The sequence below is a fragment of the Brachyhypopomus gauderio genome, chromosome 5, assembly GCF_052324685.1.
Source record: "Brachyhypopomus gauderio isolate BG-103 chromosome 5, BGAUD_0.2, whole genome shotgun sequence".
Lineage (NCBI taxonomy): Eukaryota > Metazoa > Chordata > Actinopteri > Gymnotiformes > Hypopomidae > Brachyhypopomus > Brachyhypopomus gauderio.
This window is the reverse complement of record NC_135215.1, coordinates 27845510-27870745: the sequence shown is the minus strand read 5'-3', so window position 1 is coordinate 27870745 and position 25236 is coordinate 27845510. Positions and strand designations below refer to the sequence as shown.

The following is a 25236-nucleotide window of genomic DNA, read 5'->3' as shown; positions in this document are numbered from 1 at the left end:
CCCTGTGAATATCCTGCCTATTGGAGGGCTTCCGAATCTGCTGTCTGCAAGCCTTGTAATGTGAATAGATTACACAGACACTTGCAGGTGATGTTGAGCAGACTGGATTTACTGAGAACAACAGAGATCCTAAATGTAACTGAAAAGCAGGATAGGATTGAAGCCATTGTAGATCAAGTCAGTTGAGACAGGCAGTGGACAAAACCAGGCAAATGTAAGCAGGGGTAATCTGAAAAGTAGCGTATGCAAATATAAATTATTTTGCTTAATTTTGGGAACTGGAAATACTGGAGTGTTGTGCTCATTTATGATCGTTTCAGCTGTTATAAAAAAAATGTTTGATTACTCTCCCTTGTTAACTCGGTGGTGGATTAGTGAGGCAAGCAGCTATTCTGTTATCCAAGCTAGATATAATAGTACGAGAATGAGCAAATTTGTGTGATTGACTTTTATTCATCCACGCCCACGCTACCAATAGAACCCACGAGAAGAACACCAATATTTTTAAATAGACGTTTTTAGTACAAAACATGTACATTTTGTGTTCTTATATAGCTGAGAATAGCCTAGAATACATTTAGCACTACTGGAATCCATATGCTAAATACCAGTAGTATACAAAATTAACTGATATTAATGTTTACAGTATTTTGCGATCAACTCATTCTTGTCCAACATTGAAATTCAACATTAATGGTGTCCATTTTGCCATCGAGCCTGTGAACTCTTACAAACTCTCTAAAAACAAAATGAATGAAAGAAATAAACGTGTTGTTTATGTACTGCATATAGTTGGGTTTCAGTATTGGAAAAATACATAATGGTCTTTATTTGTGATCGAACATAGGCGTGTCTAGCCCCGTCTAGTGATCTAGCACCCCTACATTGAGCACCAGAGCCCCTAAATATAAATAAAAACTATTTTTTATGGGACATTTGTCTATAATAAGCTAAAAAATATTTAAAAATTAACATAGAAAATTGTCTCGCAAATGGTATGATACACTTTTTCTCTCCTACTCCTGTCCTGCTGTTCCCGAAACAGCACAAACACACTAGTTTGACTGAGGTGTAATGGATACTTGAAATAACGCAGATTATTTCTTTATCACTCAATACCAACATATTATAAACTTTAACAGCAGTCATCCTTTTGTTGCACTGGTCACTCTTAATGTTATTATTGGTAGGTAGATGTAGGTCTTACATTTGTATCTAGCAAGCTAATGTTGAGCTTTACCACTCTACTCTGAACACCCCTAAAGCTCTGATCTTAGGATCGTCCCTGATTCAGAATATGTATTGAAAGCAAAACAAATGCCTTTTGTGCAGCATTGCATCTCCCTATAAACAAAGCCTCGATGGAGACTCGCCATACATGCCTCTGTAATATGGTCTGTCCCTGCTGTGGGAAAGTTTGAGTATTATACACGCTAAAATAAAAAATTTGGCTGAGTATTACATATATTAAAAATGAAGGTTAGAAACCAACGGGGAAACTAAGGGGGTAATCACCATATTATAGCCAGCACAAGGGAATGGAGCAGAAAACCAAGAAACACCTTTGAGATAAGTGTGCAACACAGGCAGATGACACACACATAGAGCAGAGAAACATGAGCACATACCCTAGAAATAACTTATCTTATTGATAATTAATACTGATAATTATCCTGAGAATAGCCTCTGGTTGGAAATGTAATTAACAGACCTAAAAGCTATAGTTAGCTAAGAAAACACTAACTAGCCAATAGTGGTTCACAGATTATTAGCCAGATAACAGTGAGAAATACAAGTGAGCAGTTGCTTTCTAGTATATTTACAGTATATGAGAGTGTACATGTATGCTGGCTAACTCTCTCTTCATTGCAGTCTGCCATCTTTGTTTTATAGATTGGGTGTCAAAAGGTGCCGTGTTGCATGAAGGGATGCAGTACACAGCACTTTTCACATACTGGAATATTTTGTGGAAGTACTACGTCATCCAGAGATGTTTTGCGTACTGTAAAAATACATTTTGGTCGTATACTGCATACTGATTTGGGGCCCAATCAGTATGTGAGTAGTATGTAGTGTCTGAAATACAGACAAGTCGGTCAAGATAAATCTGCTCAGTATGCTGTATACACACATACAGGCTTAAATACACAGGAACAGATTTACTGAATCGGTATTGGGGAGTTGTGGTTTCCCGGTGCATTGTGGGAAGTGGTGTCCAGAGTAGCTGGGCCAGAGGGCAGCATGACAGGCATGGTGTCACCCAAGGTAACTGCCTGATGACCAAGCCAGAGAGAGCTATTGGCCACACAAATCTCACAAATTATTCATTTAAAATGTCTGTAACTGTCAGTGTAACAAAGACCTATGGTCAAAGTAATTCATGGAAGTAAAAGTCAAAGCTGGTCAAAGCTATCTCTGTGTCAAGAGGCACCATTAGCAAATAAAACTAACTGTCCAAATCATTACACTGCTTGGATAGACATGTTTTATTATTTTATTAGGTCAGTGTACATAAGTACTCCTACATTCGAAGCTCTGATAATAAAAAGGCTGTGCACCTGCCTCATCAGGGCGGACTGTAATCAGACGACTTGCACCATGAGGTTTGAACAAATGTGCTCTGAAAGAAGCACAATTAAGTCTTCTATTAACTACACAACAGTAGGGTTATATTATTATACACATACATATACCAACGTGTGTACACCTGCACACATACACACAGACACGCACAGAAACAAATGCACACACACACACGTGCCCACACACACACACACACACACATGCTGAATGAGGTTAAATACTAATAAGTGACTGAGTAAGGTGAAGGGTGAAGAAAGAGAGTTGATCTGCTATGATATTATGAGAAAAGACAGGATTGTGCTACAGCAACCTAAAAGTCCCTAGAATACTTCAGCTAGCAAACAGCCTCAATGAAAGAAAGGTGTGTAGCTGAATCTGCGAGAATATGTGCAGAGTGCCGGTGATCCCGGCTGGGTACATCAGCAGGTTCTGTTCTGCCAGAACAGATGACACATTCATAATGAGAAGCACTGAGAGCTAGGATTCAGAGCACAGTACAATGCATGTGCACACACACACACACACACACACACACACACACACACACACACACGCACAGCCATGGCAAACACATGCACACGCAAACCTGAAACCACAGGTGTGTTGACTGAGCAGGTCACAATGCTTTGGAGCTTGCCGCCTGCATGCTGATTTTGCCAAAACAACAGCTGAACCCATTAACACCATTGCTACCCCCAGACCTTCTCTAAAGCACCTGAAGCTGCTTTACACCACAATGGAGTCACATTTGAGCAGAGAAATATGCAAAGATTATGTTTGCGCTGTTTGCGCTTTCTTACTAGCACAAGATGAGAGCACAAGAACCTCCTGGGCCAGTGTAGGGGTTAGATATATATCTGAGTAACATGTATATCTGTGAAACATGCCTGTATAGAGAAAATATGTTTGGTAAATGTTTGAATACGATGGAATGCAGGGCCATAGTTCAGGACTGAGAGTTAATGCATTCCCAGCCTGGATTTATAATACCTACAATGTCCTGGAAGAAACGTGTAGAAGGTCAGCTGGACTGATGTGCCATCAGCTTGGTTGTTTTATGGCTTTATTGTTTGGCATTGTGGCATCAAAGACGCCCTGGTTCCTGTCCATGGGCTTGGGGTGAGAGAACACAAACAATCACCAAAGTTTTATCCGAGAAATAAGTTGCAGTCTATCTTCACTACACTGCACATGTGACAGAGTGCTGTCTGTGTGCATGAGTGCGTTTGGTGTATATGAAATGAAATGAGCCATATTTGTCAATTGTGATTTTTACACCCCAATCGAAATTTTTCCTCCGCTTTTAACCCATCTGTGCAGTCAGAACACACACACACACACACACACACACACACACACACTAGTGATTACTAGGGGGCTGTGGATCACACGTGCCCAGAGCGGTGGGCAGCCCTAGCCCGGCGCCTGGGGAGCAGTTGGGGTTAGGTGCCTTGCTCAAGGGCACCTCAGTCATGGCCTGTCTGGTAACCGAACCCACGACCCTCCGGTCACAAGACCAGTTCCCTAATCGCCAGGCCATGACTGCCCCTGAATATAGAGATGACATGTGTCTAAAGCTCTGTTTGAGGTGGACAAGTTACATATGTAGGTTCCCAACTGTGTGACTCTCCTCCACACTGATAATGTAATGGCTGATGTCACGGAGGCTCCGCCCTGCTATTTCAGGCATTCGTGACTATGCACACCTGGGCCCAATCTGATTAGCACTGCTGCTGATACCCATTTGTTTGCTTTAATGCTTTGCCAACTTTTGCATGTACTGTATATAGCTGTCTGTCCTTGTCCCTGCTTCTCGTGGTTCCCCAGTTCTTACTCCTATTGAAATGACTACTGCTATTTCTGTGTCCTGACCTCACCTGCCTGTTGCCTTGAGTTCTTATTATGGATGTGCCCTGTTTTGCTCTGTCTGACGGAACCTCACTGGCTATGACGATGGAGAAGCCCAAATAAAGGATGCTTGCAGCCCACGCTTGCGTATGTTAGAGCTGGCTGTTTTGCCCCACACGAGACGCTTGTGTGTGGATGTGCCAGGATTCACTCTGAGATGTATAGTCATCGAAACAGGAAAGGCTAATTATTGTCTGTGTCACATCTGTCAGTTCTACCTGCATTGTACTGAACTGAAATAGTAATGCAGCCCAAGCCCCAATATAAATAGACAATACCACATCATGGATGTGCAATATCAGCTACATTATTGCAGAGTCTTCCAACCGGTTCATATTTTTAAGACCCTTTAAAACTCTGTTTTTTTTTTAACAATTTCCCCTACTTTTCTATTTTGCGTTCTCTTTTATTTTGATTAATGTCTGACTAGTTCATATTTTAAGACACTTATTGTTTTGCTTTACCTCTACCATTTTTTATACTGTTCTCTGTTTCTCTTGTTCTTTCTCTCTGCCTCACTCCATCTCTTTCTCTCCCTCACAGGCATTTCCTGACTAACACAGACTACGTCAGCAATGTCTCATTTACATGATATCTCCATGGTGCCCAGGGACCGTGGGTCAGAAGCATAGAAGACCAAGACTTCAAGAAGCCCTCACATCACAGATGCACATGCATGCACATGGTGACCTCTGCCACCACATGTCGACGTTCATTCATGCCTCTGCGTCCCTTGTCGGGTACCACGCGTAGAATGCAACAGTCACAGGTCAAGATGAGCATACACTTAAGCACAGAAAAACTGTGAGCTGTCTATAATGCCTCTGCATCTGTGTGGGCCACTTCATTAACACTATGTAGGTGAACCAAATAAACATGGAATTTATTCCTGAGTCAATATTAAAACCTGAACATGGCACTAATGGCTCCATGAAGTGGCGATGTGCTAATATGTTGCGTGAGATTGAGGGATGAAGTCAAGTCATGGTCCTGACAGTCATGGTCCTGACAGTCATGGTCCTGGCAGGCTCGTTCAACATGACAGGCTTGTCCAACAGTCTTTATCACAGAGCTGTGGCAATGGCTGAACAGTGGACAGAGGACAAGGAAAAACACACACACAAGCATATTTACAAGGACAGCTGAAAGTAGAAGTGACAGTAATTCACGGAAAAATGTTGTTAATGTGCATAGTTACACTAATACAATCCATGAAAGATTATGCAGACCATGCAGCTAAGCCATCATACCAGGCCATCACACAAATGTAACACTCGCTCATCATGTCACACCCATTCCCTCGACGGGAAGCCTTCTGATAGTGGCCACATGTCCATCCTTGTGGATGGACACACAAACTCTCTGACACACACACACACACACACACACACACACACACACACACACACACACACACACACACACAATTTGCTTAATTATATCCGAGATATGAATTGGTAGGACTACTGTGAACTCAATTATGACTTTTTTGGCTTTACTTTCATATATATATATATATATATATATATATATATATATATATATATATATACAGAAAGAGATGGCTACAGACATACAGAAGTTATTGGTGTTTGTACTCCTCTAGCAAATCCATACTCAGTTTGCCTGGCATTTAGAAGTCCAGCAGCAGTACTGGATGAGTGACCTTTCACTGTTTTCTGATCTGGTTCCAGGTCCAGTATGATCAGAAGAGGCAAGACATGGAGTATGTTGTAAGAGACGTTTATTTAACAGTGCTGTTCTCACAGCAGGCTGCTGTATGGGGAGATTTTGGATGCTTCTGTCGCTCTTATCTCTTTCAAGGGAGTAGTACATGCCTGTGTATTGACTACTTCCCTCTGGTAGTAAGGAGATCAAGTAATCCTTACCACAATTTATTGATGCATGAAGCCACTTAAATGAGAGATAAATACAAGTGAAGGAGGCATGAAAGAGAGAAAGACAGAGAAAGCGAGAGAGAGAGAGAGAGAGAGAGAGAGAGAGAGAGAGAGAGAGAGAGAGAGAGAGAGAGAGAGAGAGAGAGAGAAGAATAGAGAAAAGTCCCCAGTGACTCTTTGATGAGCTCTGGGAATTCGCCTTAGTCTTAAGGTCTCTGAGGAGACTCTACCACTGAAAGAGACATCAGAAAACAAATTCATAAACCCATAGTTGGCTGCAGCTGACATAATACAAAGACAGATGCAATGGCTGTGAATTACACACTGCGGAATGATGCATGGACATGGAATGATTTCAACATAATGATAAATCACAGTGAAAAAGAAAAACCTTGTGCCTGAGATAAAAAATGTTCCTTGATATTACATGGAATTAGTCATCAGTACTGTACTTAAGGAAAACCTTTTTTGACATTTATGAATGTTTGTGTAAAGACTGAGTATCATGTTTGCAGTTGTTGACATGGGTTCATAAATATTTATACAGGATTTATGAGCAAGTTATGTACGTGTTATCAATGCTATATGACATCCTTAAATGAGCCCTCTGAATATGATTTTACTCCTATGCATCTAATAAACCAAATGAATATACGTAAAATATGCATCAATGCCAAGCTGAGGAGAGGTGGGTTTTACAATAGGATTGATGTTGGAATCTGTGTATGTCTTGTGTCACCCATAATGAGCTGCACAAGAAGGCAACTGTTTGCATACACACTGGGACGCAGGGGCAGCGGGATCCTTCAAATACACCCTGCCTGTGCTTGCAGGATCACATGGCTGCTGCCAGCTCTTCCCTGCTAAGCGCTATAAGAGGCATAACGTGACTCCTGACAGTGACGAGGGGCTGGCAGGCTGGGATGGACTGGCGTGTTACATCTATGTCAAGGCAAAGGAATTATTATGTGGTTGTTTGTGCGAGCACTTTAATTTATGAGCCTGCATTAACGGGAGCCTATGTGGTTTTCCTATTTGCTGATAAGTGAGGAGCTCTCAAGCCCAGTGTCTGCAATTATCCCTTACAACTTTAATAAAAAATACACACCACCCACTGTTCTCGCAGCATCTCATTACTACACAGACTCCTTTGTTTTGTTTGTGTGTGTGTGTGGAAAGAAACATCGTTTATTTGTTAAATGTAACATATGGCACATGGGTAGTATATCAAATTTCACATGCATGTTTTCCTCCCGCATCCATTACAATCCCCCCCCCCCCCCCCCCCAGCTCATAGTCTCACTGTCACTCCCTCACACTGTAATGACTATGGTTTCTTGCTTCGCTTAACAGCATATGTAAAAAGAGGGGAAGCAATGAGTGGACAGAAACAATGTGGGTTTGGTCTCTTTGTTTAATTAGCTGGCTGGTCATATTTTGGAGCTGAAGCTGGCCTGTATGTCTGCATGTCACACCAGTTCTGCATGGTCTGCTAGATGGAGCATGAGAGCATTCCAGCGCATGACTATACGTGCCGACTGCAGTGGTGTTCACAGATCTTCAGCAGACAGTGATGATTTATGCAGCTCTTCTGCTCTCCGTCTCCAATGTGATTGTAAAACAGCCTCACAACAATAGACAAGAAATCAGCTATGGATTACCTTTAAGTGATAGTTTGGTCTAGTGTTTGTGAACTTTCACTTCTCCACTAAGAGTCTTTAAATAATGAACTACTGTGCTGAAGAGTTGTCTTAAATAATGCCCAGATTGGCATTATTAGATTGTGGATGGCATAGGAGTGTGTGTGTGTGTGTGTGTGTGTGTGTGTGTGTGTGTGTGTGTGTGTGTGTGTGTGTGTGTGTGTGTGTGTGTGTGTGTGTGTGTGTGTGTGTGCGTGTGTGTATCTTATCTGCGTGTGCATACATTTGTCTGTTCACCTGCAGTGAAGAGAATGAGGTGATTAGAAAAACAGTTTGGTAAATAGTCTAGTAAAAATGTTTATGGCCATTTCCTGCAATACTGGAAGGTGAACAATAGACAGAACAGCACAGCACTACAGAAGAGGCCATTTGGCCTTTAGCTCTCTTCCAAGTTATTTAATGTGTAGCTGGGTTTACCGCCTCCTGCAGATCAGATATGCCAAAGAAGAAAGGAGGCATGTGGGGAGTGGGGAGAGAGAGAGGGAGAGAGAGAGAGAGAGAGAGAGAGAGAGAGAGAGAGAGAGAGAGAGAGAGAGAGAGAGAGACTTCCCCAGCAGATGTCAGTAGAACATTCAAAACGTTCAGTATTCTTCAGTATTTGCGTTTCACATACAACGTCAGTGATAGCAGACTCACTACAGTGACTTCATATATCACTACTATAAAACTTACAATTAAAGACAATTGTCTTTGAAAGACGCTGCGGCACTGGACAAAGTTTAGCATGGTGTCGTGTTAATCGTGCATGAATGCATTAATGTTTGCTTTAAAGAAACGAACGCGCGCTCGCCAACTTGCGTTGCCGTGCACTTTGGAGCTCAACGTGCGCGGAGCGACTCCGAGAGCGCGAGTGGTACACCATTCCTCGGTAGGTTTCGTTCTTTATAGAAAACGGCATGGGGCGCGCATACAGCTTGTTCGGCCAAATGACTAAAACTATTTTAATCCCGCGGTCTACAGATGAAGATGATCGACTCGCTGCTCTCCTTTACAATTGATTCTCTGCTTTTCCGTCTCCGAGCTACGCGCGCTGTCCGCGGTGCTGAAACCAGGTATTGGAGTCCAAACTAATTCGCTCCGGATTATTACTCAGATTGATTACGTTAGAGGTAAACAGCAGAAGGTAAAACTAGGTAGTTAACCATGGTGCATGTGACGGAATCATCTATGTCTCACACACGGTTATCAAATAACCCTTCTAAAGTACTTCGAAAAGTGACGAGAACGTGTCTTCAAGCTGCAGCTACATATTCAGGCGTGATTGGAAGAAAATATGATGTACAGATATGATATAAACCAGGTGACTGCGTGTTATTATAGGAGACATGTTTAAGGGGTTGTTCTCTTTGCGTCTGTGTTCCCCTCCCCTTCCCCCTTTCTCACTCACTTCGGTTCCCACTCTCTTTCCACCCGTGAACAGTCACAAGAGCTCAGCCTTTCCACCGCGCGACCACTCGAGCAACATGTCCTCAGACGTACAGCTGTGTGACCAAGCGGACCAACTGACCACCAGTAACCACGAGATCAAGGACGCAGACAGAGAGCGGAGCACGAGAGCCTGAAAGCACGTAGGTTAATCTGCCTGTAAAATTCAATGCTTGTAGATGATATTTGTGTGCGCTGTATTGCTTTGGCAAATGCCCCTGCAGGGTCGTAATCGAACAGTTTCTATAATGTACGAGCAGTGTCGATTCAAGACACCTCTGGGGAGAAACTGCCACAGTGAACAGGGAGAGGGAGAGAAAGAGAGAGAGAAAGAGAGAGGGAGAGAGAGAATGTGGAATAAGAAACGTAAAGAGTGTACGATTCCAGATTAAAATTCAGCGACAAGAAGAGCAATTAGAACTGAAAAAAATGTTCTGAGAAGCGATTAAACCAAAGTTAACAGAGCGGACGCGAAGTCTTTATAACTCCATTATATCTATACGACATGGGTCCGATTAAAGAATTTTCTCTGAAGCTCCGAAAGGAGAATGGAAGAGATGAATCCCTCTCTATTGGAAAACTACACAGGATCCTTGTGATTGTGTGCCAATCAGTGTACTTTGCCGTGACCTGTGGTACCAAATAATTTGTACGTTTAATCCAGTTGTATCGGTACATGCAGATTTTAACAGCGGTAATAAGACCCGAGTGCACGCGTTCCGACCAAAGGCTTAGAGGTAAACCCCTCTGGTGAGAAAATCTCTAGTTCAGTACCCCGTTCCCCACTCGCGCACAACCTTAAGGGAACCTAAGATCAGGTACAATCATACACATGCCACTGCACACGCGAACCTAAACAAACCATATTGGTCATATTTGATTACAGTCCTGTAAAGAGTATGAATGTCCGTTGTTAATGCAACATTTGATCCTGAATCAAAAAGACGAAAGGTGAGTTAATTTGCCCAGAACAGTTCCTTATAATTTCTTAGATATGGCTACGATAGTCAAAGTTTAGTCCTTAAACAATTTAATTAAGCATGGTCTTGCGCACAGTCATTTTGTTTAAGAACTGTGCCCCTGACTTCTGGGCTAAAATGTTATTGACAGCAATGAACGTTATTAAAAGATCAGATTTAAATTTTCTCAGCAAAAAAATGCTTGCAGCTTAATGTAGCCGAATGATGTAACCAGTGGAACACTGTTCTCGATTCCGCTGCGAAGTTAGGCATCAGGATCAAGAGCAGTTACTTGTATATGAAAAACCATTTATCATAAAATAAAGAAATGATCCCTTTTAAAACATTAGTTTATATGATCTAAAATATTTTTCTCCATTGTTATAACTATCCCTACATCCCTTATAGGACGTTGGTACAATAGTGCGAACAAAGACGTGCACCAATGGAGTGCATTCATCCGTATTGGAATTCTTGGGTGCTCTCCCACTTTATGTGACATTTAACTGTACCTTTGTCAGATGTCATGACGCTCCCAGACGATTTCAGGGTTGTGGTAGTCGTTCAGTCATGAAGCGTTGCGCTTCGCCAGAAATAGACTTAACTCATTCGTTCTCCCGACAAAACTAACCAAGGGGAATAAATAAATAATAAATAAATAAACAAAACATATGTTTCAAATAAATGGAGCTAGTCATTGGTTCACACGCCTTGATAAATTAAACGTCTATCCTTAAAAGGGATAATGAATTATATGAACTGTTTGTTTGTGTATGTACGAGAGAGTAATACAGGCCCAGTGTGTAACTAAGAGCAATACTTTCCTAATGCAAATCATTCTAAGTGCAAATATGATAATTTGAGCCTCTTAAAACTACGCCGCGCAGCGCCTCCAGCGTGTAAGTCGCGCAGCCTTACTCGCATAGGTGCTCATGTTTTTTTTTCATCGGGTCAAGCTGTTTGAATTTAACGAGGAAATGGAGGTGAAATTGATACGCCATTTTGGTGTATGAGCTCGCGGTGAGCACCGTAACTCGACCTCAGTGGCACTCTGAGTGACACATATAAATGATCTGGATCTGTAACATACATTCATATCAGTCAGACGTGTGTAGTTCTTGTCACAGTACTTGTATAAACTGATTGGACAGAGGTTCACTGGCTTGAAATCGGAGTGTTCCTCACTGATTTGTGTGTGTGCGTGCGTGCGTGTGTGTGCGTGCGTGCGTGCGTGTGTGTGTACGCACACGTTCTAGTGGCGACTCTGCGCGCACCTGAAGGCCTCAAATGAAATTCTGAAGAAGTACTGCACAATTAACAGTTAAGCATCGGTAGACTAGGGATGCTTCCGTGTGGTAATTAAGCTTCGGCTTTTGGGTGCTCATTTGCGTTTCTTGTCGGCGCAATTCGATGTAGGACCTCGAAATTTTAATATGCCACTGGCAATGAGCGAGCGATGGCAATATTAACATTAATCTCTTATCGCAATATGGTGGGAAACGTCATGAAAAAATGGATAATTGTACTGGCTATGATTTTGAAATTAGATAACGCACATGTGGCAATGAATGCACTTATTGTATCGGACACTTGTAGCTTATTGATTACTAGTAAATGTATTGGACCAGGCAACAGATATCGTTTATATGCCTTTTAAAAAAATCTTCCGATATTGGCGCAGATTGGGTAAAACAGATTCATTGACCGCCTTTTTTATATCCCTTGATATAAGCACGTTTATGGGAGAGCTTTGATTGTTAACAAAGACGTACCGCATGAAAACCGACAGTGAAAACTGATAATAATAATATGCACGTGCAAAAAGGGTCCAAATAAAATTCCATGGTTGTCAATTTGCCTCGAGGGCGAACAATATTCAGAGAAAAGATTTAACTTAGAGTTCCTAATAACTCTAAGAACAAAAATACTGACAACAGTATTAAAACTTGTCATGTCTTTTTACAACTGACAATGCCCTTAAAGATAATATTCTAACTACACATTCTTCTTTAAATTTACTTTAACACATGAAATGAGTCTATAAAGATGCCATTATGCATATACAAATGACTATACCCTGCATTATCGTATAGATTACATTTGGAAGAAGGCGATCTTAACATAGGAATGCATCTTAACATATTTGCTACCAACAGCAGCTTCGGTCACATGACCAGATCCAAAAGTAGAAGGAAGAATTGTGTAGAAATCCTCTGTGTCAAAAGTGAACAAGTAGTAAAAAAAGTAATCTGCACAGAATGAGACTGAATGTGTTTGTGGATTAAGCATGTCTCAGGACTAGACTATCTCAGCTGTACAAGGAGAATAATGCGACTGAAATATTACTTCTAAGGCCACAGTTTTTGAGGATGATCTATAAACACATTTCATACTAAATATATCATAATATCATGTGATAGTGGCCTTTAGTACTCAGAGTTTTTAGAAATTTTAAACATTATAGTCTTCTCCAGCTGGAAACCACATTGCTGCCTTAAATTAATAGTTAAAAGTACATTTTGTTGTTTTAGCCCTTGTGTGTACTGTGGCGATAAGCTACTGCCTCTAAAAGGTGAGACTAATAAGTATCCTTTCAGGCTCATACTAAGACATTTTTTCTTTATTCCATGTGGTAACCTGAACCAATGTCACAGCAGTGTTATCAAGTTCAGAGTGAACACGAACGTATTTATGATGACTGCACCAGTAGCACAAAGAGAACACAACGAGTAGAGACTCCGACAAAGATGACCATGGGATATTGTGTGGACACATATTATAAGGGCTGAAATAAAAGAGACCCAAGTGTTGATGAGACGAGCCATAGATGAGACAGATGAACACACGCTACATTGGACTACACCCAAAGGAAGTACATATATGGACATGACCAGATGTAGATGACGCATTCGCATGCCCAATGGGAGGGGCCCAGGGCTGCAATGTGAAAATAATGCCTAACGATTAATAATAATTAATTATACACATGAGTTAAAAAAAAACAAAGTTCTTGAATGAACAAAGAGTTTGAAAATAATCTTTAAACTTGAATGGATGCAGCATAATTGTCTTTAAAGAGCCATGGCTTTAACCAAAAAACAGCACAACTGGCACGTATGTACAGCAGAACAAACCATGTTGTTGGCCTCTTTTCTGCATGGACTGGTTCTTGGGGGACATGTAATCATTTGAAATGAAACAAGGAATAAGTGGCTGACTCAGTTTCTGCAATATTTATGATCACGTAGTAGCCTATTAATGTTCACATACACTCCCACAGAAGCACACACACACACACACACACACTTGCATGCACTTACACACACACACACACACACACACACACACACACACACACACACACACACACACACACACACACACACACACACACACACACACACACACACACAGTAGTTTGCCTGATGTACTAGTTGTATAAGTTGATGGTGTGTGTAAATGTGTAAACGTATGCAGATTCAGGAGGCGTGTTTGTATTAGTAATCCAGTCATAATGCTCACTTCCAGTCCACACATACTCATTATCATTTGAGCACTCACACATACTCACTCAGAAGAACCTACAGTGCAGCATCCCCCACTGTTTGGGATTTTCCAACTGTGTCCTTGAGCTCACACACACACACACACACACACACACACACACACACACACACACACACACACACACACACACACACACATACGCTCACATGCACATACACACACCCACATACACTCACATGCACACACACACACACACACACCCACATACACTCACATGCACACGAACGCACTTGCATGCACACACACACACAGATTGAAAATAAGGTCAGATTTAGAGACATCAAAAAAACATATCTTTTTTTTGGCTAACTATTAGATATCTACTTAGATTCTCAATTCAACATGAAGCTTATTATTGTTTGAATATGCTGTCATTTCATTGTGTTTGCATTTCATTTTGAAAAAAAAAGCATTTTTACTTTGGTGACTCACGTCTGTATCCAACCTCTTTCTTCGTCACTCCTCAGCAATGTCACACTAAGCAGGCTTAAAAAAAAGAAAACTAATTTTGGTTCTTTGGAAAGCTAATTATATATACTGCAAGTGCTGTGACTGAGATCATCAAATAGAGGAATCTGGGGAATACAGGGTCAGGCAGACCATAGCTGACCATAAAATTAGAGAATCAATTTTTAAAACCAGTATCAGAGTTTTAAAACCAGTATCAGAATCGTAATCAGCTTTGATTCCCCCATACTTGTACTAGAAGATTCTGTTGGGAAAATTAGTTTTTGCTTAGCAATAACATTAGCAAAAGTATATTTTGCTCATCAATAAAAGTGATATTAAAATTAGATATATAATTGTTAATTAAATAAATAATTGCTGCCTTAAACTATAAAAGTTTATTCATTATCTTAGAAGGGCCTCACAGGGGGCCATATAGCATATTGTTGCAACAGAGAACAGTTTGGTCTATAGGGAGTGAAGTGTCTGTAGAATATGTTCTATACTGATAAGCTCCACAGAAGGTGACTTGCACCAACTGCCTGTAATAACATCCTATCAGGTTGGGACACAGTGAACATGAAATAACGCAAAGTCATGAATGTAGGTTGAGAACTCTATGTATAACTATGCAATTGGACAGAAGGGGTGGAGCAGTAGTATATAAACCTGCTTGTTACCAGTCATTTTTGGATCTCTCTGATGTAAATGTGTGAGATCCCTGGAGATATCTCTGTTTTAATAAAGGCATTTTTGGTATTGCTATAATTTTGGTATGTTGTTCCTGCTATCTCCTTTTGCATCAAACAAACACGCTGGGCTAAAGTGGTTGATAGAAGTTTAAAGCCCTAACAAAACTGCTCAACACAACATAATAATTTCACTGACATTATTGATTAGAACAATTAAAAAGCACATGGCAAAAACATAGCATTTTACAATATTTAGATTTCGGTGTGCACAGTGAATTAAAAATAGTGATGTAAAGATGGTAGCTCATCAATGAATCATGTGTGAAGTGCTTCAGCAGTGATTACAATTCAGTAGTCAATCCTGTGAAGTGCTTCAGCAGTGATTACAGTTCAATAGTGAAATATGAGAATTGCTTCAGCAGGGATTACAGTTCAGTAGTCAATCATGTGAGGTGCTTCAGTAGTGATGACAGTTCACTAGTGAATTATGCAAAGTGCTTCAGCAGGGATTCCAGTTCAGTAGTGAATTATGAGGCAGGCTGTGTGAAAAACTTTAGTAGTGACTACAGGTCAGTCATATCCAGATTTTGGATAGATGTCCAAACATAAAGTGCTACTGCACTTGGTAAAGATTAGAGGAATATGTTTTTATTTAATTTTATCAGCTTGAATTTTAATTGAACTTGAGAGAAAAATAATATTACTTAAATGAAAATTTTCATACAAAATAATTATAGAGCCTAGTCTACAATTGGCTCAATGTAATGTAATGGGTTTAGGTTATGGACTAGGGTGGTCACTGGCAGAGGTGGGTAGAGTATTCAACAATTTTACTCAAGTAAAAGAACTGTTACTTGAACCAAATGTTACTCAAGTAAAAGTAAAAGTATGCATCCCAAAAATTTACTTGAGTAAAAGTAAAAAAGTACTTTGATTAAAAGCTACTCAAGTAGTGAGTAAATGTATGAGTACTGTCTCGTGTCAATAAATTACATCATGGGAAATTGAATTACGGGAAACAATGACTTTTATTGATAACAAAAATAATTTATAATAAATAAATATAATATATAAAAATTATAATATGTATTTTTGTTTCTTCCTAATTATTAGGCCTGTGTAACTTCCACAAAGGCACTAACTGATGAGACTGTCAGCCAATACATGTAGCTACAACTTGACGCCAACTGAATCAATTTGTAGCAAACTTAATCATCATATATTGCTAGTGTGTTCACTCAAGAGTGTGAACTGGTTTTTAGTATTGCACTGCGTTACATTTAATAATTAGATCATACAAACGTTATGCCTCAGAGATATAGCATTACACATAATTATACATACAGCAAACTTATCGCATCCCTCAAATTGGATGTTGAGTTCTTGTAGGCTGAAATGTCCACACGTTTGGCAGACACAACTGACAGGGCATTATATAACTGTCCTTTTACACGTTTGTAATGTAAACATTGGCTGTATGAGGTCAGGGATGCTCGGGAGGTTTTTCTGTCACTTTCTTGCTACGGTGGAGAAAGTTTGCGTATGTGATCACGTGACTGACCGGCTTTATTTGATTGGTCACTCATACTCAGGTGACGAGATGTTGGTCAGTCTCCACTGAAAAGACGAATTATTTACAAAACGAAAGTAATGGTAGCGCGCGGCGCAAATCCGATTGTAACGGAGTAAAAGTCGCATTTTTCTCAGCACATATTTACTCAAGTAAAAGTAGAAGTCGTTCATATTAAAACTACTCTTACAAGTACATTTTTGTCCAAAAAGCTACTTGAGTAAATGTAACGGAGTAAGTGTAACGCGTTCCTACCCACCTCTGGTCACTGGTAAGGTTGATTTGTGTTCATTGAACTATTTTTTGTGTTTTATGATTTGGGGGTATGTTTGATATCTGTAGTCTGTTGGAAGATTAGCAAACAGTCCTTATTAGTAAAAGGGACAAGCAAAATCATTGGGAGAGACAGGCAGAGGGCGCAAACAATTGGCAAAAAGTAACCAAAATTCAATAGACAAATCAAAACATAACAATGTTGATGGACAAACAAAGGGAGACCAGACATAGAAAAGACAACCAACATACAAGGGAATATGTGCAGTACTCAGAAGGTTGTTCACAGACTTTGTGAAGGGTTCCTGGAGGAACAGAGTTTACACAGGTGAGAGAGGGAGTGGCTAGTAATCAGTAAGATGGCTATGATGAATGAGGGAGAGTGGGAGGAGCCAAGGCAAGAACTATGACAGCATGGCAGCAACCTTCCACCTTATTCACAATGTGCCTCCTTCCTAACAGCGGTGCTTAGGAAACTCCTGGAGGAGTTAGATCTAGAACATCTTGCAACAAGACCCAGCTTCACACCTCAGGGCCATATGCTTTCCAGTCCACCGGGTACTGGTGATACTACGCACATCAGGGGTTTAAGACAGCCCGAATGGAGTAGGATGGAGAACCTCCAGGGAAGGAGGGCTGTCGGGGGGAGTTGCTTTTACAGGAATCACTGACAATCAGCTTGCTGTTTATGGCAATACTTTACCCAGTCGATAAATGAACATGTGTAGCCTTCCTGGTAGCTTCTGCTCACTGTCCGCTCATGTCCACCTGGTCTGATCGTTTCCCAAGCATCTTATTTGGTATGGCATGGTGCCATAGACCTGACACAAATAGAGCAGGGTTCCTGGGTTTCTCTTCTCAATTGGGCAACCTGTATGTTTGTAAAAACTCCATATGTATGTCTCCATAACCGTAACCCTTGCAATAATGACCTGTCTCAAGAATGACAGAGTTTGGTGAAAAAAGCATTTCTTAGCTTTGGCATAAAAGGTTATTCTTAATGTGTGCAATGTGTTCATTAAGAGAGAAAGAACACATTAAATATGACAAATCTACCAGCACACTCTCTGAAGATGTCATTGATAAATGCTAAGAATATTGAAAGGGCAATAGAAAAGCCATGCAACATAAACAAAAACTCTACAGGGAATAGTGGGACTTAACCAGACAATCACTATGCTGTCTGTAATTGAAACATGAGCAAAGAAGTCTGTACCAAACTAGTGAGGTCGAAGGAAAATCTTGCAGCTCATTTATATAGTCCTCCCAGTTACTCATCCAATGGGGTGACCATAGCATGAGGAAAACTTTTATAGCATTGGTCTTGCTGAATGCTTTGGTGAACTATAGGCCGAGGAAATGCTAGGGATCTCAACAGAAGTTGATTGACAAGGTATGGAAAGGCATGAGGGTACCAGGCTATAATTTCCTTAGAGGGCCATAAGATGCGAAATAAGGGGGGTTGTGCATTGCTAACCAGACAAGATCTGGGAATGGGGGGCTTATGAAAGATGCAGTGGGCAGGGCTAGAGGTGATGAAAAATCATAATGTTTATGAATGGGTGGCTCCTCCAGTGAATTGTAAAAGGACATTGGAATGGGAGATGGAGTCCTCTCCCACTGGCTTACAGTCAATAGCCAAATGTTCAAAGGCACAGCCAGTTGGGGGCACATGTGAAGTGGAGATTATCAGCATTAGCAGATTATTAACGGTAAGTGAGGTAGAGACAGGCCTGAAACAGTAAATCCTTACATTTTGAAAGCATGTCATATGTCTCTGGTTATCCTGTGAGGGAGGTGATGTTGGTAATGGATATGGACAAGGCATAGTAAGTTTCAGACTGAGGTGTAGAAGATGAACAGGTAGCTTCAAAATGAGATTCTGAATCCAAAATTCTGGTACTAAGCTGTTTTAAGTGATCCTTTAGACATCTTTACTCCTCCGACATGCAGAAATGCATCACAGAGGGTGAGGACGTTGACTGCAAGATTCTTTTTTACGCCAAACCCACCTCTGCTGTTAGTAGACAAAAAGCACAATTTTGTCTCATCTTGTTACAGACTAAAGTTTACAAGCTCCAGTCAAGTTTAGAGAATTCCAGTCACATACATTTGAGATTTAACAACAGCTTTACCTAAGGTGCCAAGCACTCCTGAAGTCAGACTAAGATCTGATATCAAATCAAGTCAGTCTGATGATTCTGCTATCAAATCAAGACTTTGATGTGTATATTTTATATCAGATCTCTGAGAACGTGCCTAACATGTAAAATACCAAAAGTCACATTGAAAAGATGTAATGCCTGGCCTAATGTCTTCAAATGAATCTATTTTTGAACACATCATGAAAATCATTAAGAGCTAGCCAATATATATGCTAGAAAAGTAATAACAATTGCAGCATTTGATGTGATATTAAACTTGTGGTTTTAAATCTATTACTTTTCATCTTCAGTCTAATTTTACTTTACTGAAGAAACTAGAAATACACTTTCACTTCAGATTTCACTAACAAATATTATTCTCACCTTGTTACATTAAATCATTAATTTAAAACATTCAGCCAGTTTAGGAACACAATGCAGAAATGCAAAATGCTTAAGTGACTTATGTGATTACTTATGTGGTAACATTATCTGAATAAAATACCCGATTCCATGTTAGTGGAAGAAGCATTGCTGTAACGTCTGTTTGTACACCACATGTAAAATGTAGATTCTAGGTTTTAAGGTCTTCAGCAACAATCCAAATTGTAAATAAGCCAGTTTGTTACCAAATCCATCTAATTAACTTTGAAGCACATTACTAACACCTCTATTATGACAGCCTTGGGGCCATAAATAACTAAGATGTTAAGGACAGGAGGACAACACAAAAATGCGCATGCTCGTACACACACACACACACACAAACACACACATAGACACACATACAGATACACACACACACACACACACACACACACACACACACACACACACACACACACACACACACACACACACACACACATGCACATACACACATGCACATACACACAAGCCGAGTTGTCAGTATTGGGGTTTAAATCATTTACAAGCACTAAACGGTCCAGAGAGACTGCCCAAGAGTGCTGCTGTGAACACAGACAGCATCTCCTGTAGGATTGGTTCTCTTTGCGATGCACACACACAAACACACACACACACATCCACACAAGCAAAGGCACACACACACATTTGTTAGTTACATACAAAAATAATGCAATAAATAACTCTACTGAGTCTTGATTGTTATTTACCAACATGCTGTGCAACAATATTGCATAATGAATGTGAACATGTTTTTTTTTTGCTTGTGTGTGTGTGTGTGTGTGTGTGTGTGTGTGTGTTTGTGTGTGTGCGCGCATGTGTGCACATTCAAATAATAGAAGGAGACAGGAAAAAAAACAATAACCTACTAACCTTCCTCATGATCAGCAAAATGATACTGACTAGAGAGATTATAGGACGGCATATTCCAAAACTTAAAAAAAAAGTGATTTACGACTTTGACCTCTAGTTGACCCCCCCCCCCCCCCCCTCCACCCCCCCCCCTCCACCCCCCCCCCCCCCTCCACCCCCCTCCCCCTACCCCTCCCCACCCCTCCCCCCTCCTCCCCCTCTGCCCCTCCACCCCACCCCAACTCATGACATCATCATCACATTAATCACGTCAAGACGACCAAAGAGTATTAAGTTGTGCTTTGAAATTTTGCTTGATAAGGTTATTTAAATCATTATTTTGATCTTCTTTGATGTTGACTCACCGGAGCCGTATAACCCTAGACACCTGCGACACACACACACACACACAAACACACAGACCCTGAACGGAACAGCGCACAAACCCTAGTCACACAGACCAGCGCTAAAAGATAGGGATCTCAGACACACACACCCGTAGTCACACACACACACACACACACACACACACACACACACACACACACACACACACACATAAACAAACACGTGCACATACCCCTAGTCCACACAGACCAGCGCTAAAAGATAGGAGGATCTCAGATACACACAAACACACACCCTGAACAGAACAGGAGGATCTCAGACACACACACACTCCCCTGAACAGAACAGCGCACACACACACCCCTAGTCACACACACGCGCCCCCTAGTCACACACTCCCCTAGTCACACAGAACAGCGCACACACAAATATGCCTACTTCAAAGTAGCGTACTTCAAACAATTAACAAACTCTGATGAACCAATGAAGAATCATTCTCAACCGAGTTAAACCACACTGTATAAACATTAAAATTACCTCTTTTAAAATTTTATGTAGAGAACTTGTTAAACTATCAAGTTTATAATGACAATCTTAAAACAATGTAAATATATGTAAAAGATTAATATTGTTTTATTCACTGTTTTTTTTTTCTGAAAACATGGAACTCAGATTTCAGTCTCCCTATATCAAAGAAACTGCCATAACTTTTTATCAAATGTTGGAATATCTCCTCAGGAATCACCCGACTCTTTTAAAACATATCCTTTCTAAAGTCTGCAGGAGCCTATGATACATGTTGGGTCATAGTGCTTAATATCCGTTATGTGAAGCTCCACTGTGTAGCAGAGTTTCAGGGAACTTCCTGAAGACTTATGAAAGGCCGTCCTTTAACAGTAAATGTGGGTTTATCAATAAATGTGACAAACCCATAGAAAGTTGCAAAAAAATAAAAATAAAACACTGGACCGAGGCATGAATTGTGCACCAGTTTAACACCAAGTTTAATCTATGTGCATAGCAGTTCACAAAAATTGCTTCTGGGGCAATTTCTTTAACTTTATCTTAAAGTCCTTTAGCGGGAGCCATGACAGTAGTCACAATGTACATCACATTTTTACATCACAAAGTGCTGCATCTGTTATTTTAAAACACCAAAGACAGATTGGACATTTTGTCGTTCTGAAATATAAAACATCCACAAATCATTACTAAGTTTGGGCCTGCGGTATTTACATAACAAATTATCAGACTGTTGTGCATGACATGAAAATGTCAGTTGTCTTATCTACTCGCCAGTCAAAAATGTAAGCAGATGGAACTTCATCTTTGATTTCATTAAGGCCAGAGGCTGTAATAGCAGAGCCTACAGTTGTAAATAACTCTGAATGTAGTTGGACATCCCAGAAAACAGAGGATGACTGGAGTGGTTAAGACATCATCGTACACGGATATTCTCTGTAATTGCCCTTGTTAGTAGATTCTACCCTCATTACAACCTCTAAAAGTGAGCTGTTTACCGTCGAGCAGTGAAGAACATCGAGATCTGGATAGTTGCTATTTTGTGCTGTTAAATCTTTATCTTTTGGTCCCTTAATATGTAGCCCATCATCAATCACACGTTCTACTGTGACTCTACATAGGAAACCTGACCATGAACATGAGCTCACGTTCCTTGTTTTTCTATTGAGTTTTGCATATCTAGTCAAAATTAACCAAACCCTCCAAACACACCTTTCACCAAACAATATGTAACTGAGATGATTGCGGCCAAACATTCTCTTCGTTTAAGGTAAGACACTACAGGTGAATAGGGTAAAAATGTCATCTAGCAATCACTATGAAACTTACCACATTGATTATTGACATTAAGAGAATTACAAGTTTTCTGAAATGTTGTGTGTAAATATGCAACTTAGGCGTTATCTAATTAAATATATGTTCATTTGCATTTATTTCAAAAACAGAAATCTAAACAATGCATAAAGTCAGGTTCAAAATTCTTGTTTTGAGATTCTCAATATCTCTTTATTACTTTATAAATCAGAAAAAACTGTTTACTTACTCTCAATCTAATCATATCATTAGAGCATCCCCAACAATAAAAGGACAAACAACAGCAAAACAGAGCAATGTAATGACTAAGTTTAACTTCAATAAAACGCAATCACAGCGCACACACTGCAACCTGTAGAACTTTTACCTTAGATTGTTGTATGTCTGTCCTGCACAATAGTTCCCCAGTCCTGTTTACAACCTAGTCATCCATCCCTGCTCCATATGTATGTCCCTCACACATTTCCTCATGATGTGTTTTCAGCTTTTTAGCTGTGCTCAGGTTTGCACTTGTGTTTCACGCTGGCAGACGTCTCAGATGCGACAACCTCTGCTTTTGATATTCTGAGTATATCAGGTTCATTACATTGACAGTAAGACTGACCTGATCATATCAGGTTCATTACATTGACAGTAAGACTGATCTGATCATATCAGGTTCATTACATTGACAGTAAGACTGTGCTCTGATCATATCAGGTTCATTACATTGACAGTAAGACTGTGCTCTGATCATATCAGCTTCATTACATTGACAGTAAGACTGGGCTCTGCAGCCACAACCTCTCCATATCAGTCATCATAGCAGAGGCACCTTCACTAAAGGTAGAAATGGCCATACCTGTTGCTGCCTCAACCCTGCATTTACCAACACAATTAAATGTATAGGATATCACTACCTGTTCATCTCCTCACGTTTAATTGGTGTATTTATTTTTTACTTTTACATAACATAGGTATGAGTTTAAAACCTTTAGTCACAAAACATTGTATTCATTCACTTTTATTAATATTTTGTCCATTCTACCACTAAAGAAAAAATCTGTAGGGTAAAACTGACATTATTTAAATGTCATTATATAAAACTGTCTCTATCTCAACCCTGTCCCATACCTGTATTATTTTTGTAAACCTGCATGTCCCAAGACGCGTATATGTATATACAGGTTTGCGGTACCCATCTCTTTCACACAGACTGCACTCTTAAAACAAACTGCTGCAAAATCCGTGGTCTGATATTAATTTTAAGCCCTGTGCCTACACAATTAGGACAAATTAATCCACTAATTAGTTCAAACGCGATTTGCTGTGCGGCGCATTCGGTCCGACCTGCTATCTAAAGTCTAAATGCGTGTAAGCATTTCATTATCTAATTGATTTTTGCAAGTTTCACCTTGCTTCTTCTCGCAAGTGACAATTGTTGTCTTTTCTGAGAAGCTGTTAAAAGCAATACTTTCGGCGTTTTTATATTATAAAGATACTGAAATGCTAAACCAGAAAGTGTGACCGCATGTGACCACGTGACGCTCTCAGGTTTCACATTCTCAGAAATCGACACGGCCAACGAGATGTCAAGCTTGCGTTTAAATCACCCTTTTATTCTTTCACGATCTATTGCCGTTAGAAAGGAAATGATCATATATGGAGCAGATGTACTCGTGTAGGAGAGAGAGAGAGAGTTTTACAACGATACCCATGATGATGACAGGTAGATAACTGGAGCGGCGGTTCATGCTCCGTAAGAACGCTAACTTTTCGTGAACTTATGAAAAATCTACAGGCGCATCCAGATAAAGTGTAGATAAATAAACACTTTAATGTTTATTTTGCACATTTTCTTTCCATCAGCTTGAAATAAGACATGTTACGGAATCAAAATAGCCTAAAACCTCAAAATTGACCGGCGCATGATAAAACGATGTATTTGCCTGCCGTGTCTCGCCATAAGCACCTCTAATAATCATGTTCCCGGTCGTAACAGGAGAGTTAAAATATTGCGCTCCGGACACGTCCAACAGGGAGGAGACCCAGGTCACGTGGGAGAGATTATATCTCTCAGATGTCCTGGGAACACCTCGACACCCCCCCAGAAGAGCTAGAAGAGGTGGCTGGGGAAAGGGAAACCTGGGCCTCTTTGCTCAGGCTACTGCCCCGCGACCAGGGCCCCAGATAAGAGGATGAGAATGGGTGGATGGATGTATCCTGAATTTTGAACTAAGTGAATGCTGTGTGATGCTGTTTAATTCTCTACATAAGGAATGCCAAAACATGGCCCACATTTGCATTTTACACCTGAGAATATCCCTCTGCAATCTTCACTAAAATGAAGCGACTTAAGAAGTCAATATTTACATTTTCTACAGTATATACAAACAGTATAGTAAATAATAAATAAAATGAGCTGGAGTTTATGAGTTTATATTCCATATATGCCCCATGAACCGAGCTTGAATTCCTCCAAATGCCGGGGTATGCTTTTAAAACTATGTTCTTTGTCAAAGTGATGAAAAGCTTCAGATGATCTTCCAATCATTATATATTACACTGCACAAATTCATTTCTACTGTGCAATAAATGTGTAAATATTCCAGATAACAACTGAACTGAA

General features: G+C 40.3%; 1 protein-coding gene across 6 annotated transcripts in view; it reads left to right on the top strand.

The window, feature by feature from the left end:
- The first annotated feature begins 8702 nt into the window (after positions 1–8702).
- Positions 8703–25236, top strand: part of chrm2a (cholinergic receptor, muscarinic 2a) — a 100593-nt gene continuing 84059 nt past the window's right edge. For 3 of the 6 annotated variants that reach the window (XM_077006850.1, XM_077006855.1, XM_077006856.1), the window contains exons 1-3: positions 8703–8957; positions 9050–9141; positions 9510–9657. The gene's annotated coding sequence lies outside the window, so the exon portion shown is untranslated. Of the gene's footprint in view, positions 8958–9009; positions 9142–9269; positions 9390–9509; positions 9658–25236 lie in introns of those variants that run through there. The other 3 variants (XM_077006853.1, XM_077006852.1, XM_077006854.1) reach the window with 3 other exon arrangements.